Below are 15,416 nucleotides of genomic sequence, written 5' to 3'. Positions count from 1 at the left end.
TTTCTCTTATGATTTGATGTGTTTTGATTTCTATTACTTTTTTGTGTTTGTATCTATTGTAGAATTTTGCTAGGTGCTTCCTGTGAAGTTTTGATACAGTAGTCTATATATGTTATATATATATATATATAATGTTATATATTACATATATATATACACACACACAAGATTATTTTAAGTTTTTGCCCTTTTAATTTCAAATGCATTTCCAATATATTGCATTTATAGTCTCTTCTTCTCCCAGTTTCTGGATTTGATATCCCACTTATGTGTGGATAGTTTTCTACCTTTACTGTATGTTTGCTTTATCAGTCAGTTTTGCCATTCATTTTTTTTTTTTTTTTCCTAGTTGTGGCCTTTTCTTTTCTGCCTAGGGAAGATTCTTTAGCACTTGTAAAGCTGGTTCGGTGGTGATGAGATCTCCAAGATTTTAGCTCTTGTCTGTAAAATTTTTTATTTCTCTGTTGAATCTGAATAAGAGCCTTGATGTATAGAGTATTTTTATTTGTAAGTATTTACTGCTCATTACTTTAAATGTATTATGCCACTCCCTTCTGACCTGCAGAGTTTCTGCTGAAATATTAATATTAGCTGATAACCTTATTGAGAGTCTCTTGTATATTATTTGTTACTTTTATCTTGTTGCTTTTAATATTTTCTCATTTTTGTCAATTTGATTATGTGTCTTGGCATGTTCCTACTTGAGTATATCTTATGTGGGACTCTCTGTGCTTCCTGGGCTTTTGTGAGTGTTTCTCTTCCTATGTTAGAGATGTTTCTGGATGTTATCTCTTCAAATATTTTTTCAGTACCTTTTTCTCTCTTCTTCTGGGACTCCTATTAATACAAAGGTTAGTGTGTTTAATGTTGTCCCGAGGGGCCTTACGCCTTCCCTGGTGTCTTAGATGGTAAAGAATCTGCCTACAATGCAGGAGACCCAGGTTCAGTCCCTGGATCGGGAAGATCCCCTGGAGATGGGAATGGCTACCCACTCTAGTATTCTGGCCTGGAGAATTCCATGGACTGTATAGTCCATGGTGTTGTAAAGAGCTGGACACGACTGAGCAACTTTCACTTAATTTAACTTAGGCTCCTGCTAGCCTGAGTCATGGAGGCCTTTTATTTTTGGCTCAGTTGAAATAAGATTACCTTTTTGCAACTTGAGACAGTCTGGTCATTGATGATCTGGCTAGCAGCAATGCTCAGACATACAGGTGTATTTCTATTCTCCACTTCGGCCTATTGTGTTCCTTCAGTCTACAGCACACTCACTCACCAGTTGCTACACTCTCTGGATGATCTGCTCCCTGGGTGCCACTATCAAGCCAGGAGCCCATTTATTGCCACATTTGTTGGAAGTTCTCTTTCTGGTTTTACTTTAGACTCCACAATGTAATAAACTGCTCACTCAATTTCTGATTTCTGCTGGGGTATTCCCTTCACTCTCCAGTCTCAGGAGTCCTTTCTGACACTCATTCAGGTGCTATCTCTCAATAAGTACCCTTTCAGAATTCCACTGCTTCCATTTTATGTAGGCAGTATCACAAAATCACTTACCAGTGTAAAGAGGATTATTCTCTGATATTTCTATTTACCTTAAGGCCAGGGACTTAGGCAGCCTGTGTGTTTAACAATGAATCAAATTACTATCCAAAAAAATTCTATTTAGTGATGATTAAAGCAATATAATTAAAGTGAAAAGAAGGCTCTACTCATGCATATGGAACATGAATGCTCTCAATTAATCAACTCATTTTTATTATTAAATATTTATTGAACACCCACAGTGCAGAAGGCACAAAATTCTGAGAGAACACACCAAAGACATGGTCTTTTCCCTTTGGGAATTTGCTATCTAAAGCAATTTAGACTTTAACTCATGACAATATGCTCTTGCTGTGATTTTCTGTAGATTAAAAAAGGGTGAAATTCAAAGCAGCTCTGAGCTCTAATTTAATCTACTACTTACTCCACTACTCATATTTCAAATTCTCAGCTTTATTTTCTGCTAGCTTAATGAGTATTCCTCCCATCCTTTAAGACTCAGCAAAATGCTCACCTCCTCTATGAAACCTACCCTGACTATTCTAGCAGAACTGATGACTTTTTTCATACTTTAAACAGCAGTTCAGTTCAGTTCAGTTCAGTTGCTCAGTCATGTCCGACTCTTTGTGACCCCATGAATTGCAACATGCCAGGCCTCCCTGTCCATCACCAACTCCCAGAGTTCACTCAAACTCACATCCATCGAGTCGGTGATGCCATCCAGCCATCTCATCCTCTGTCATCCCCTTCTCCTCCTGCCCCCAATCCCTCCCAGCATCAGAGTCTTTTCTAATGAGTCATCTCTTTGCATGAGGTGGCCAAAGTACTGGAGTTTCAGCTTTAGCATCATTCCTTCCAAAGAACACCCAGGACTGATAACAACACAATGTGTGTCTATTAATCTCTTCATAAAAGTGAAAGTGAAGTCTCTCAGTCGTGTCCGACTCTCTGTGACCCCACGGACTGTAGCCTACCAGGCTCCTCCATCCATGGGATTTTCCAGGCAAGAGTACTGGAGTGGGTTGCCATTTCATTCTCCAGGGGATCTTCCTGACCCAGGGATGGAACCCAGGCCTCCTGCATTGCGATTGCGGGCAGACGCTTTACCGTGTGAACCACCAGGAAAGTCCAAGTGTCACTCTTTGTAACATCTTATAATTTACCTTATTCATGTTTCCATCCCACCACCACTAAGACTCAATTTTTGAGAACTTGAAGTATATTTTTCATCTTCGTATTTGTAATGTCACTCTTTGAGACTGGATCTCATTCTTGAGAATCTGATAATCATCTGCTTATTTATTCAGTAAATTAAAAACCAATTGTGTGCTAAGCACTATTGTGTTCAGGTTGTATACCTGTGGACATAGTACATCCTTCACCTGGTAACACTTAAGATTTAGCAAAGAGGGAAAATGATAAGCAAGTACTGAAGGATTATATGATGCCTCTTTTGCTAGGACAAAAGGCCTTCCTGACTTAAGTGTCCTGGGAACCCATCCTGCCAAACTTTTATGAATATGGAAGCAAAAGGGAGAAGGCAAGAGGGGAATGAGGGGAAGGAGTCAGAGGCTGTGGTCCAGGAACTGGACACTATGTTCTGCTTGGTTATTATTTGCATTTCACAATATGAGACTCATTCATTTCATTTTATAGCCTTGCTTAAACTTAAATATATATACATATATATGTTTGTGTGTGTGTGCATTAACCTTCCTTAATTTTTTTTTTTTTTGGTTAATGATTGTGAAAAATATAGAAATAAAAATCAGCTCTATTGTTTTCTTTTCCATACTCATTCACTCTATTCTGGATGGCACTTCGTTTTCACAACCAGTAGTCAAAAAAGGCTTCACTTTCATGCATTGGAGAAGGAAATGGCAACCCACTCCAGTTTGTTCTTGGAGTGTTCTTGCCTGGAGAATCCCAGGGACGGGGAGCCTGGTGGGCTGCCATCTATGGGGTCGCACAGAGTCAGACACGACTGAAGCGACTTAGCAGAAGCAGTCAAAAAAGAGCTAGAATGTAGATCCCTAAGGCCACTAGGATTGGAAAAATGAGAAAATGAGTTTTTGTCTGAAACATAGAGACTGGGGAGAGAAGACAGCAGATGAACCTGATTCTTTTTGGTCTGTCTTTTGAGATTAGACCCTTCACTTTTTCACATTCTTAGACTTTTGTATTAGACTTTTCACATTCTTCTCTTTCTTCTTTTTTTGCCTCATTCATTGATGAGGTAGTAGCTTTGGTATGTCATTCACCATCCCTGTCATGATGTAAAATGAATGGACTTTGGAATTGTTATGGTACCCCTTTGGCAAACCTGGTGTAGTGTTTCCCAGTGAATGTCAACTCCTGCCTCTGCCCTCAGCTACCTTTTTCTATTTCTCATAGCGATCATTTCATCATGAGTTGTGCAGTACCTATGACTGACAAAGATTTGTGAGTCCTTCACCAAGACATGGCAATTCAATTACATATCAAACATTTGAGACTGCACAAAGGAAATTAGCAGATCTCAACATCAATGAGTAGTCCCTTTCATTCCTGATGGGTACTTTCTAGCAAAGATTCTTTGTTGTACCTCTACATCTGGCTCAGTATCAGGAGTACAGGGTGGAGCCTAGGATTATAGATCAAGTCGTAGTCTGAGATTCCATTTTCCAATGAATTCTTGAGGAAATGGATCTCATGTATGTCCATATGTGCTTCACCACATACCTTGATGCCCTAAGCAATTCTGGGTGGCATTCTGCCTTCCAACATGATATGTAGCACAACCATAATGGGGGAGGGGTCATACTTCACTACTCATGGCACCCTAGACAGATTCAGAAAAACAGGGTCATAGGTCTCAGATGCTGCAGACACTGTAGCCTAAGCCCTCCATCCAAATCGGTCTTATATTTTGATTTACATAGTGTTTGTGCTTTTTCTCCCCTTAGCTATATCTTGACTATGTTTTAAATTCAGAGATTGTGTTTCATGGTTTTTAATATTCTTTTGAGCACTGAGCTCAGCACACTAAATGTCTAGGAAAATTTGTTTTGTTATAAATTAAAAGGTACAGATTATAACAAGAGACAGATTAAATCCAATCACAAATAAAGACTTTTAGCCAAGCTCCTTTTTGAAAGTAAGGAATTATTGTTGATAATACATTTCATGAAATATCTGTATCTTATCAACATCATGTAGTCATTTGTGGTTGTATCATATATAAAGCAACACCAAGGCAAGGCCATTTATGAGACAATGCCTGATTTAGTTTTTAAAGGAAGGCATATGCCCTATTTTGCTCAGACAAATACCTCAGGTGCTCTGGCTCAGATTGCTAATTTTTTTCTTTTCTGGAGAGAAGCAGCTCTTATTTGGCTCTATCTTTATGGTTGTTCAGTCACTAAGTCATGTGGTCTTTGTGACCACACTGACTGTAGCTCACAGGTTCCTTGGTCCTCCACCATCTCTTGGAGTTTGCTCAAGTTCATGTCCAATGAGTCAATGTTACTATCTAACCATCTTATCCTCTGTCTGCCCCTTCTCCTTTTGCTTTCAATCTTTCCTAGCATCAGGGTCTTTTCTGATGAGTCGGCTCTTCACATCAGGTGGCCAGAGTATTGGAGTTTCAGCTTTAGCAACAGTTCTTCCAATGAATAAACCGTAGATTTGACTATATGGACTTCTGTCAGCAAAGTGATGTCTCTGCTTTTTGATATGCTTCACAGGCAGATTCTTTACCAAGTGAGCCACTGTGAAGCCCAAACTTCCCAGCGGGGAGGCTCAAAGACACTGAAGCATTGCAGGTGACTGTTCTAGGAGTTATTATCTTTGTCTAATTACAAAATTCTCTACAATAGGAGAAATATATCCATTTTTAAATTGAGAAAGCCAAAGCTCAGAAAGTTTAAATGACTAATTTAAAGTCACATAGCAACACTTGGCCAGGTCATGGATACTCTTCAGGTTTTATCAACTCTATGCATGAATGCTGACTATTAGACAAAATGGGCCTATGATCCATGGAGGCTTCTGGGTATAAACACCCCGTTTGGCTGGGTCAGGCCTGAGATTTCACATATTGTTCTTTCTTTCCCTGGAAGGTGGTTGTTACTACAGCCACTTCCAAACTATTCCTATAATATTTTCCATCCTAAATCCCAGAAAAACTGAGAACACAGGGTGGGCCTCTGCCCCTCCTGCGAATCTCCAGGCTTGCTGCTATTTACTTAATGATTAATCCTTCAGCACTGCCTTGTTAAACAGAAAGGTAATCTTTTCCTCCTGTCTGGACTGGACAGGCTCCCAGTTCCAGTCAGGTACCTTCAGGCCATGGAACTGAACATATAATATGCCTTTTGTGTTAGCCTTTGGAAACTGAGCTTCAGTGGAGGGGAGTGAAGTGTACTCTTTGCACTGGATTTTCTTCTGTGGAAGAAGAAAGTGGATTTTTGGAAACTGAACTTGGGTGGAGGGGAGTGAAGGGTACTCCTAGCACTGGATTTTCTTTTGTGGAAAAAGCAGTGGGGTTTTCTTACAGCTTTGGGGTCAAATGGAGGACTTAGTGTGAATTTTAAGCTTTCAAGTCAGAGAGAGCCAAAAGAGGATTGAGTATCAACAGCCTCATATGCATGTGTATCTATTTACTTTAAATACCCTAAATCACTGAAAAATCAAATTTCTTAATTATTACTTTGTAGCTGCTGATTTCACAAATAATTACTTTTAATATGATCATTACAGATAAATTGTCAATATCTATAGTGTGGTTAAATTCACTATAAATAATTTCAATCTGGGCACCTAAATATTCCTTTCTAACCTAGAGTTAATTGACTGCCAATAAGAAGGTAGAGGAATTTTTTTTTTTATTGATGCCACACCAATATGGGAAATGTTTGTGAACTGGGACCTTCAGTGACCTGGGAGGAAAAAAAAGAAATAAACAACTTATCCCCACCCAGGTGAGAGAAGAGATTTTCTAACAAGGAAAGTTAGATTTTTAGTGGATTTTTTTTTCTGCTTCCAATAAAAATGGAAAACTTCAGCCTCCTGCAAGTTTGTGGGATTTCCCTGTGAGTGTGTAATGGGTTTGATTGGAAAATCTGTCACTGTGGCCTCCCTAATGAAGGTGGTCACTCTCACCTTAACAACCTTCGATGCTGTCAAGAATTCTTGTTGTTGTTTAGCTGCCAAGTCGTATATGACTCTTTGTGACCCCATGGGCTGTAGCCCACTAGGTTCCACTGTCTATGCAATTTCCCAGGGAAGAATACTGGAGTGGGTTGCCATTTCCTTCTCCAGGGGATCTTACCAACCCAAGGACCAAATCTGCATCTTCCGTGCATCTCCTGCAAGGCAGGCAGATTCTTTTGCTGTTGATCCACTGGGGAAGCCCACTGTTAGGAATTAAACCTTCCTAACCATTTTTCTTTTCTTTTCATATCCTGATTATGGACTCAATTAATATTGTTCTTGAAGGATTTCTATAAAATCAAAATGCAAGCAAAACCAAAAATTAATCATGAGATGAAACTATGCTTTGCAGAACTGCTCCATATGCAATCAGGCCAGACTCATCAACTCTTACTGCTGTTGTTCAGTTCTTAACTCATCTCCAACTCTTTGCCACCCCATGGATTGCAGTATGTGCCAGGCTTCTCTGTCTTTCACTATCTCCAGAACTCACTCAAATTCATGTCCATTGAGTCAGTGATGCTGTCTAACTATCTCAACTTCTACTGCCCTCTTCTTTTCCCCATCAATCTTTCCCAGCATCAAGGTTTTTTCCAATGAGTCAATTCTTCACATCAGGGCATCAAAGTATTGGAGATTCAGCTTCAGCATCCAGTGAACACTCAGGGTTGATTTCCTTTAAGATTGACTGGTTGATCGCCTTGCAGTCCAAGGGACTCCGAAGCATCTTCTCCAGCACCACAATTCGGAAGCATCAATTTTTCAGCACTCAGCCTTCTTTATGGTCAAACTTCCACACCTGTACATGACTACTGGGAAAACTACACTGTTCTTGCTGTTCAGTCACTCAGTTGTGTCCAACTCTGTGACCCCATGGACTGCAGCCTGCCAGGCTTCCCTGTCCTTCTCTTCTCTTCCCTGTTCTTCTCCTGGAGTTTGCTCAAGCTTATATCTATTCAGTTGGTGATGCCATCTAACCATCTCATCCTTCTCTTTCTCCCTCTGCCCTCAATCTTTCCCAGCAACAGGGTCTTTTCCAAAGAATCAGATCTTTGCATCAGGTAGCCAAAATATTGGAGTTTCAGCTTCAGCATCAGTCCTTCTGATGAATATTCAGGATTCATTTCCCTTAAGATTGACTGGTTTGATCTCCTTGCTGTCCAAAGTACTCTCAAGAGTCTTCTCCAGCATCACAGTATGAAAGCATCAGTTCTTCAGCATTCAGCATTCTTTATGCTCCAACTCTTTATCTATATGTCACTACTGGAAAAACCATAGCTTTGACTAGGAGGACTTTTGTTGGCAAAGTGATGTTTCTGCTTTTTAATGCACTGTCTGTGTTTGCCATAGCTTTTCTTCCAAGAAGCAAGCATCTTTTAATTTCCTGGCTTCAGTCACATTCCACAGTGATTTTGGAGCCCAGGAAAATAAAGTCTGTCACTGTTTTCATTGTTTCCCCATCTATTTGCCTTGAAGTGATGGGACTGGATGCCATAATCTTAGTTTCTGAATGTTGAGTTTTAAGCCAGCTGTTTCATTCTCCTCTTTCACCCTCATCAAGATGCTGTTTAATTTCTCTTCACTTTCTGCCATTAGAGTGGTATCATCTGCATATATGTGGTTGCTGACATTTCTCCTGGGAATCTTGATTCCAGCTTGTGATTCATCCAGCCCACCACTTCACATGATGTACTCTGCAAATAAGCTAAATAAGCAGCATCACTTTAACAGCATCACCTTTTAGGATTTGAAATAGCTCAGTTGGAATTCCATCTCCTCCACTAGCTTTGTTCACAGTAATGCTTCCAGCTGAGTTATTTCAAATCCTAAAGATATGCTGTTAAAGTGCTGCACTCAATATGCTAGCAAATTTGGAAAATGCAGCAGTGGCCAGAGAACTAGAAAAGGTCAATTTTCATTCCATTCCCAAAGAAGGGCAATGCCAAAGAATGTTCAAGCTACCACACAACTGAACTCACTCACATGCTAGTAAGTTAATGCTCAAAATCCTTCAAGCTAGGCTTCAACAGTGTGTGAATCAAGAAATTATAGATGTATAAAATGGATTTGGGAAAGGCAAAGGAACCAGAGATCAAATTGCCAACATCTGTTGGGTCATAGAAAAGGCAAGAGAATTCCAGAGAAACATCTACTTCTACTTCATTGACTATGATATGGCTTTTGATTGTGTGGATCACAACAAATGGTGGAAAATTCTTAAAGAGATGGGAACATCAGAGCACCTTACCTGCCTCTTGAGAAACTGTATGCAGGTCAAGGAGTAACAGTTAGAACCAGACATGGAACAATGGACTGGTTCCAAATTGGGAAAAAAGTACATCAAGACTATATATTGTCACCCTGCTTATTTTTACAAAGTGGTTGTTTAGTTGCTAAGTCATGTGACTCTGTGCTCCCATAGACTGCAGCCCTCCAGGGTCCTCTAGCCCATGGGATTTTCCAGGAAAGAATAGTGGAATGGTTTGCCATTTCCTTCCCCAGGGAATCTTCCTGACACAGGGGTCAAACCTGAAGCTTTTGTGTCTCCTGCATTGGCAGGCAGGTTCATTACACTGAGCCACCAGGGAAGTCCCATCATGTGAAATGCCAGGCTGGATGAAGCACAAGCTGGAATCAAGATTGCTGGGAGAAATACCAATAAACTCAGATATGCAGACGACAGAAACCCTTATGACAAAAACCGAAGAGGAACTAAAAAGCCTTTGATGAAGGTGAAAGAAGGGAGTGAATAAGCTGGCTTAAAACTCAACATTCCAAAAACTACAATCATGGCATCCAGTCCCATCACTTCCTGGCAAACAGATGGGAAAACAATGGAAACAGTGACAGTTTTTATTTTGGGGAGCTCCAAAATCACTGTAGACAGTGATGACAGCCATGAAAATAAAAGATGCATGCTCCTTGGAAAAGAAGTTATGACAAACCTAGATAGCATGTTAAAAAGTGGAGAAATCACTTTGCCGACAGAAGTCCATATAGTTAAAGCTATGATTTTTCCAGTAGTCATGTATGGATTTGAGATTTGGACCATAAAGAAATTCTTTGGTTGAGCACCGAACAATTAATGCTTTCAAAATGAGGTATTAGAGAAGTCTCTTGAGAGTCCCTCAGATAGCAAAGAGATCAAACCAGTCAATCCTGAAGGAAATCAACCCTGAGTATTCATTTGACACACCGATGCTAGGAGAGGACAGAGTATGAGATGGCTGGATGGTATCACTGACTCAATGGACATGAGTTTGAGCAAATTCTGAGAGATAGTGAAGGACAGGGAAGCCTGGCATGCTGCAGTCCATGGGGTTGCAGAGAGTTGAACATGACTGAGTGACTGAACAACAACAATAACAATGCTTCCTAAAGCCCACTTGACTTCACACTACAGGATATCTGGCTCTATGTAAGTGGCCATTCTGTCATTGTTATCCTGGTCATTAAGACTGTTTTGTACAGTTCTTCTGGGTATTCTTGCCATGTCTTCTTAATCTTTTCTGCTTCTGTTAGTCTTTACTATTTCTGTCCTTTATTGTGCCCATCCTGGCATGAAATTTTCCCTTGATATATCCAAATTTCTTGAGGAGATCTCTAGACTTTCCCATTCTATTGTATTCCTCTACATCTTTACATTATTCATTTAAGACTTTCTTATCTCCTTGCTGCTCCCTGGAGCTCTGCATTTGGTTGGGTATATCTTTGCCTCTCTTCTTTGCTTTTTACTTTTCACATCCACAACTGAGTGTCATTTCCCCTTCAGCCCAGTCACTTTATTTTTTTTTGAAGCTGTTAATAATTGCCCTCTGCTCTTCCCCAGTAGCATATTGGACACCTTCTGACCTGGGAGGCTTGTCTTCCAGTGTCATATCTTTTTGCGTTTTCTTACTATTCCTGGCGTTCTTTTGGCAAGAATATTAGAGGGGTTTGCTGTTCCCTTCTCCTATGCACCACACTTTGTCAGAACCCTTCACTACAACCTGCCCATCTTGGATGGCCCTGCATGACATGGTTCATAGTTTCATTGAGTTATGCAAACCCTTTGGCCACAACAAGGCTGTGATTCAGGAAAGGGTCATCAACTCTTTCGGGGCATATATATCTTCAGGATGAAGATGGCTGATAAGGAATGTGGATTGAGAACAACCTTGATGTTACATCCTTCTTGATGAGCACCAAGCACCACTTTTTCAGTGAATCCCTGACCACTGTACATGTGAACTTCTTTTTCTGAAGGACCTTTCTAAGCCATACCTGTACTTTTTTTCTTATGTATATAAACATTATTTCTATATCAAATAATCATAGAGAGAGAAAATACTTTGAAAATCTTATATCTCCTTAAGCTCCTCACACAAAATCTTGTATATTGCCTTTGCTTAGAAATTATTTATAGTTTTATGATTTGGTTGAGTTCTAAGTCATGAAAAGAGCACTGTTAGAAATTCAGTCAGCTAGAACTATTTTGTCCCAAATATTTGCAGAAGTTTGTGTAATGTGTAGGAGTACTGTGAAAAGTAGATGGCATAATTCCTGTGCTTGGAGAATTTCTAAAAGGGAATATATTCTGTGCATTTTACCTATCCTTAGAGAAATAGCTGCAGACTTAGATAAAGAATCAGTTCAGTTCAGTTCAGTCTCTCAGATGTGTCCGACTCTTTGTGACCCATGAATTGCAGCACGCCAGGCCTCCATGTCCATCACCAACTCCCGGAGTTCAATCAAACTCATGTCCATCAAGTCAGCGATACCATCTAGCCATCTCATCCTCTGTTATCCCCTTCTCCTCCTGCCCACAATCTCTCCCAGCATCAGAGTCTTTTCCAATGAGTCAATTCTTTGCATGAGGTGGCCAAAGTATTGGAATTTCAGCTTTAGTATCAGTCCTTCCAATGAACACCCAGGACTGATCTCCTTTAGAATGGACTGGTTGGATCTCCTTGCAGTCCAAGGGACTCTCAAGAGTCTTCTCCAGCACCACAGTTCAAAAGCACCAATTCTTCAGCACTCAGCTTTCTTCACAGTCCAACTCTCACATCCATACATGACTACTGGAAAAACCATAGCCTTGACGAGACGGACCTTTGTTGGCAAAGTAATGTCTCTGCTTTTGAATATGCTACCTAGATTGGTCATAACTTTCCTTCCAAGGAGTAAGCATCTTTTAATTTCATGGCTGCAGTCACCATCTGCAGTGATTTTGGAGCCCCCAAAAATAAAGTCTGACACTGTTTCCACTGTTTCCCCATCTATTTCCCATGGATGTGACCAGATGCCATGATCTTAGTTTTCTGAATGTTGAGCTTAAAGCCAACTTTTTCACTCTCCTCTTTCACATTCATCAAGAGGCTTTTTAGTTCCTCTTCACTTTCTGCCATAAAGAATAAATGTATTTAATTAACTAACTAATTAAAAACAAATAAATTTTTAAAATAAAGTTACCTGTTATTACAATTGGCTCTTGGTAGCCCTTGGGTTTATTTAATACAGTTAAATCAAGTATGTTAATTTTAGCTGAGATAAGAATAACAAGCACTTCCCAAAGAGGAATAAAATAAAGTACTCCACTGTGTTTGGTCTTGACATACTCAAATATTTTATATCTACCTTAGTGAGCATTCAGTGCCAACTATTGGGGTAGATGCTGGAAACTCAAAGACAATTAACTTTGGAGAAAAGGGAACCCTCTTATACTGTTGGTGGCAATGCAAACTAGTACAGCCACTATGGAGAACAGTGTGGAGATTCATTAAAAAACTGGAAATAGAACTGCCTTATGATCCAGCAATCCCACTGCTGGGCATACACACTGAGGAAACCAGAATTGAAAGAGACACGTGTACCGCAATATTCATCGCAGCACTGTTTATAACAGTCAGGACATGGAAGCAACCTAGATGTCTGTCAGCAGGCAAATGGATAAGAAAGCTGTGGTACATATATGCAATGGAATATTACTCAGCCATTAAAAAGAATACATTTGAATCAGTTCTAATGAGGTGGATGAAACTGGAGCCTATTATACAGAGTGAAGCAAGCCAGAAAGAAAAACACCAATACAGTATACTAATGTAACCCACTCCAGTACTCTTGCCTGGAAAATCCCATGGACGGAGGGGCCTGGTGGGCTGCAGTCCATGGGGTCACTAGGAGTAGGACACGACTGAGCGACTTCACTTTATTTTTTCACTTTCACGCATTGGAGAAGGAAATGGCAACCCACTCCAGTGTTCTTGCCTGGAGAATCCCAGGGACGGGGGAGCCTGGTGGGCTGCCATCTATGGGGTCGCACAGAGTTGGACACGACTGAAGTGACTTAGCAGCAGCAGTAGCAGCAATGCATATATATGGAATTTAGAAAGATGGTAACAATAACCCTATATGCAAGACAGCAAAAGAGATACAGATGTATAGAACAGTCTTTTGGACTCTGTGGGAGAAGGTGAGGGTGGGATGATCTGAGAAAATAGCATTGAAACATGTATATTATCATATGTGAAACAGATCACCAGTCCAGGTTCGATGCATGAGACAGGGTACTCAGGCTGATGCACTGAGATGACCCAGAGGGGTGAGATGGGGAGGGAGGTGGGAGGGGAGTTCAGGGTTCAGGAAACACATGTAAACCCATGGCTGATTCATGTCAATGTATGGCAAAAATCACTACAATATTGTAAAGTAATTAGCCTCCAATTAAAATAAATAAATTTTTTAAAAAGATAATTAACTTGCAATTGCTTATCATCATAATTATCAAGATATTTTAGTAGGTATTGAATTTTCCTGTTTAGTTATGCTTTGCAGAAGTAGAAACTGAACTCAGTTCATGGAAGTTGTCATGGAGCATTATGGCTACCATGGGAAGACTTTAAGTGTCCTTGGACCTCAGTTATCTTACTTATAAAATGGGGCTTATGACACCTGTCTCTTTCAACTAGCTGGGTTATTGTTAGAGGGAAATGAAATAGACAGATGCAAGCATATTAAAAAGCAGAGACATTACTTTGTCAACAAAGTCTAGTCAAGGGTATGGTTTTTCCAGTGTCATGTATGGATGTGAGAGTTGGACTATAAAGAAAGCTGAGCACCGAAGAATTGACGCTTTTGAACTGTGGTGTTGGAGAAGACTCTTGAGAGTCCCTTGGACTGCAAGGAAATCCAACCAGTCCATCATAAAGATCAGTCCTGGGTGTTCATTGGAAGGACAGATGTTGAAGCTGAAACTCCAATACTTTGGCCACCTCATGCGAAGAGTTGACTCATTGGAAAAGACCCTGATGCTAGGAAGGATTGAGGGCTGGAGGAGAAGGGGACGACAGAGGATAAGATGACTGGATGGCATCACTGACTCAATGGGCATGAGTTTGGGTGAACTCCAGGAGTTGGTGATGGACAGGGAGGCCTGGTGTGCTATGATTCATGGGGTTGCAAAGAGTCAGACACGATTGAGTGACTGAACTGAACTGAAGATTCTCAAATAAGTTAGCAATTTTCTGACTCAGAAGGCATAGTTTTTAATTATTCACAATTTCCATTGAGTTGTACCACCATTTTAGTAACTAGTCTCCACAGAGGAATAGGTCATGGCGATTGGTCTCTGAAAAACTGAAGTCTAGAATGGAATGGATCCCAAGACCTATATTTGGCTCAAGTCTAACTTGTAGCCTTGGAACAAAGAGGGAGCAATACTCCCCCTTCTAAGGCCCATGGCATGCCTACTTCTCAGATGTTCCTGGGCAAAGTTCACTGGTGGGAAGGATAAAATCAGAGACATCCCCAGAGCAGACATTGTACATCTGTCTGCAAAGTGATGTCATCCTCCAGTTTACATACCTATCTGGAGTGTGTAAATGTTTCCAAACCATATTGGGAGAAGGTTTTAAACAAAAATTGGGGGCCCTTCTCTAGATTTATCCCTTACTCTATCCCTCTGTTACTACTATCTGTATACTACATATTTGACAAAAAGGGGCAAGTGTCAAAGCATGGAAGCTTATTTTGAGATCCTGGGATGTTGGCATGCATATTGCTTCATGAACAGGGGATGATCTAAATGTTGAAAAGATGGGTGGTTAGTGTGTGAAATCACCACTTACATTTCTCTCACTTTGGCTGAGACCAAAGTGATTGTTATGAATCTCAGTGAAGATGAAAAAATCCTTCTATTTTGTGATCAGTTCTTCATCCCTTGGCTCTCCATGCCAGTGCAGAACAACATGTGGATTGCTTAATACAACATGTTATCACATCATCCTCTCCACCCTGGAGTTACGAATATATTCTATGAACTGCTTTTCTCTTCCTCTGAGTCTTAGATAAAAGGTGCCATATCCATGTGAAAAATCCAACTTAAAATTCTAGACTGTTCTATCTTCTCCTTTTCTCTAAGAACTAGCTTTAACAAACTTTTGCTTTTCTATTTTTTATCTTATTTTCTTATGTCTCTTAAAATATGCTTTTGTTTTTAATAATGTGAAAAGAGAAATAAATTATGTTTAATGCTTACTGATATCATACTATTTTATTGGTTTCATACAGAGGTGCTGTATGAATATAAACTCATTTAATCTTCACAATAAGACTTGAGGTATTAGAGATGAAGAAACTGAGGAACAGAGAAATACTCTCTGTGTGGCTGAAGTCAGAGAGCTGGTGGGAAACTGGTGCTG

The sequence above is a fragment of the Bos indicus x Bos taurus genome, chromosome 24, assembly GCF_003369695.1.
Source record: "Bos indicus x Bos taurus breed Angus x Brahman F1 hybrid chromosome 24, Bos_hybrid_MaternalHap_v2.0, whole genome shotgun sequence".
Classification (NCBI taxonomy): domain Eukaryota; kingdom Metazoa; phylum Chordata; class Mammalia; order Artiodactyla; family Bovidae; genus Bos; species Bos indicus x Bos taurus.
The sequence above is the reverse complement of the archived record's forward strand: the minus strand, read 5'-3'. Positions refer to the sequence as shown.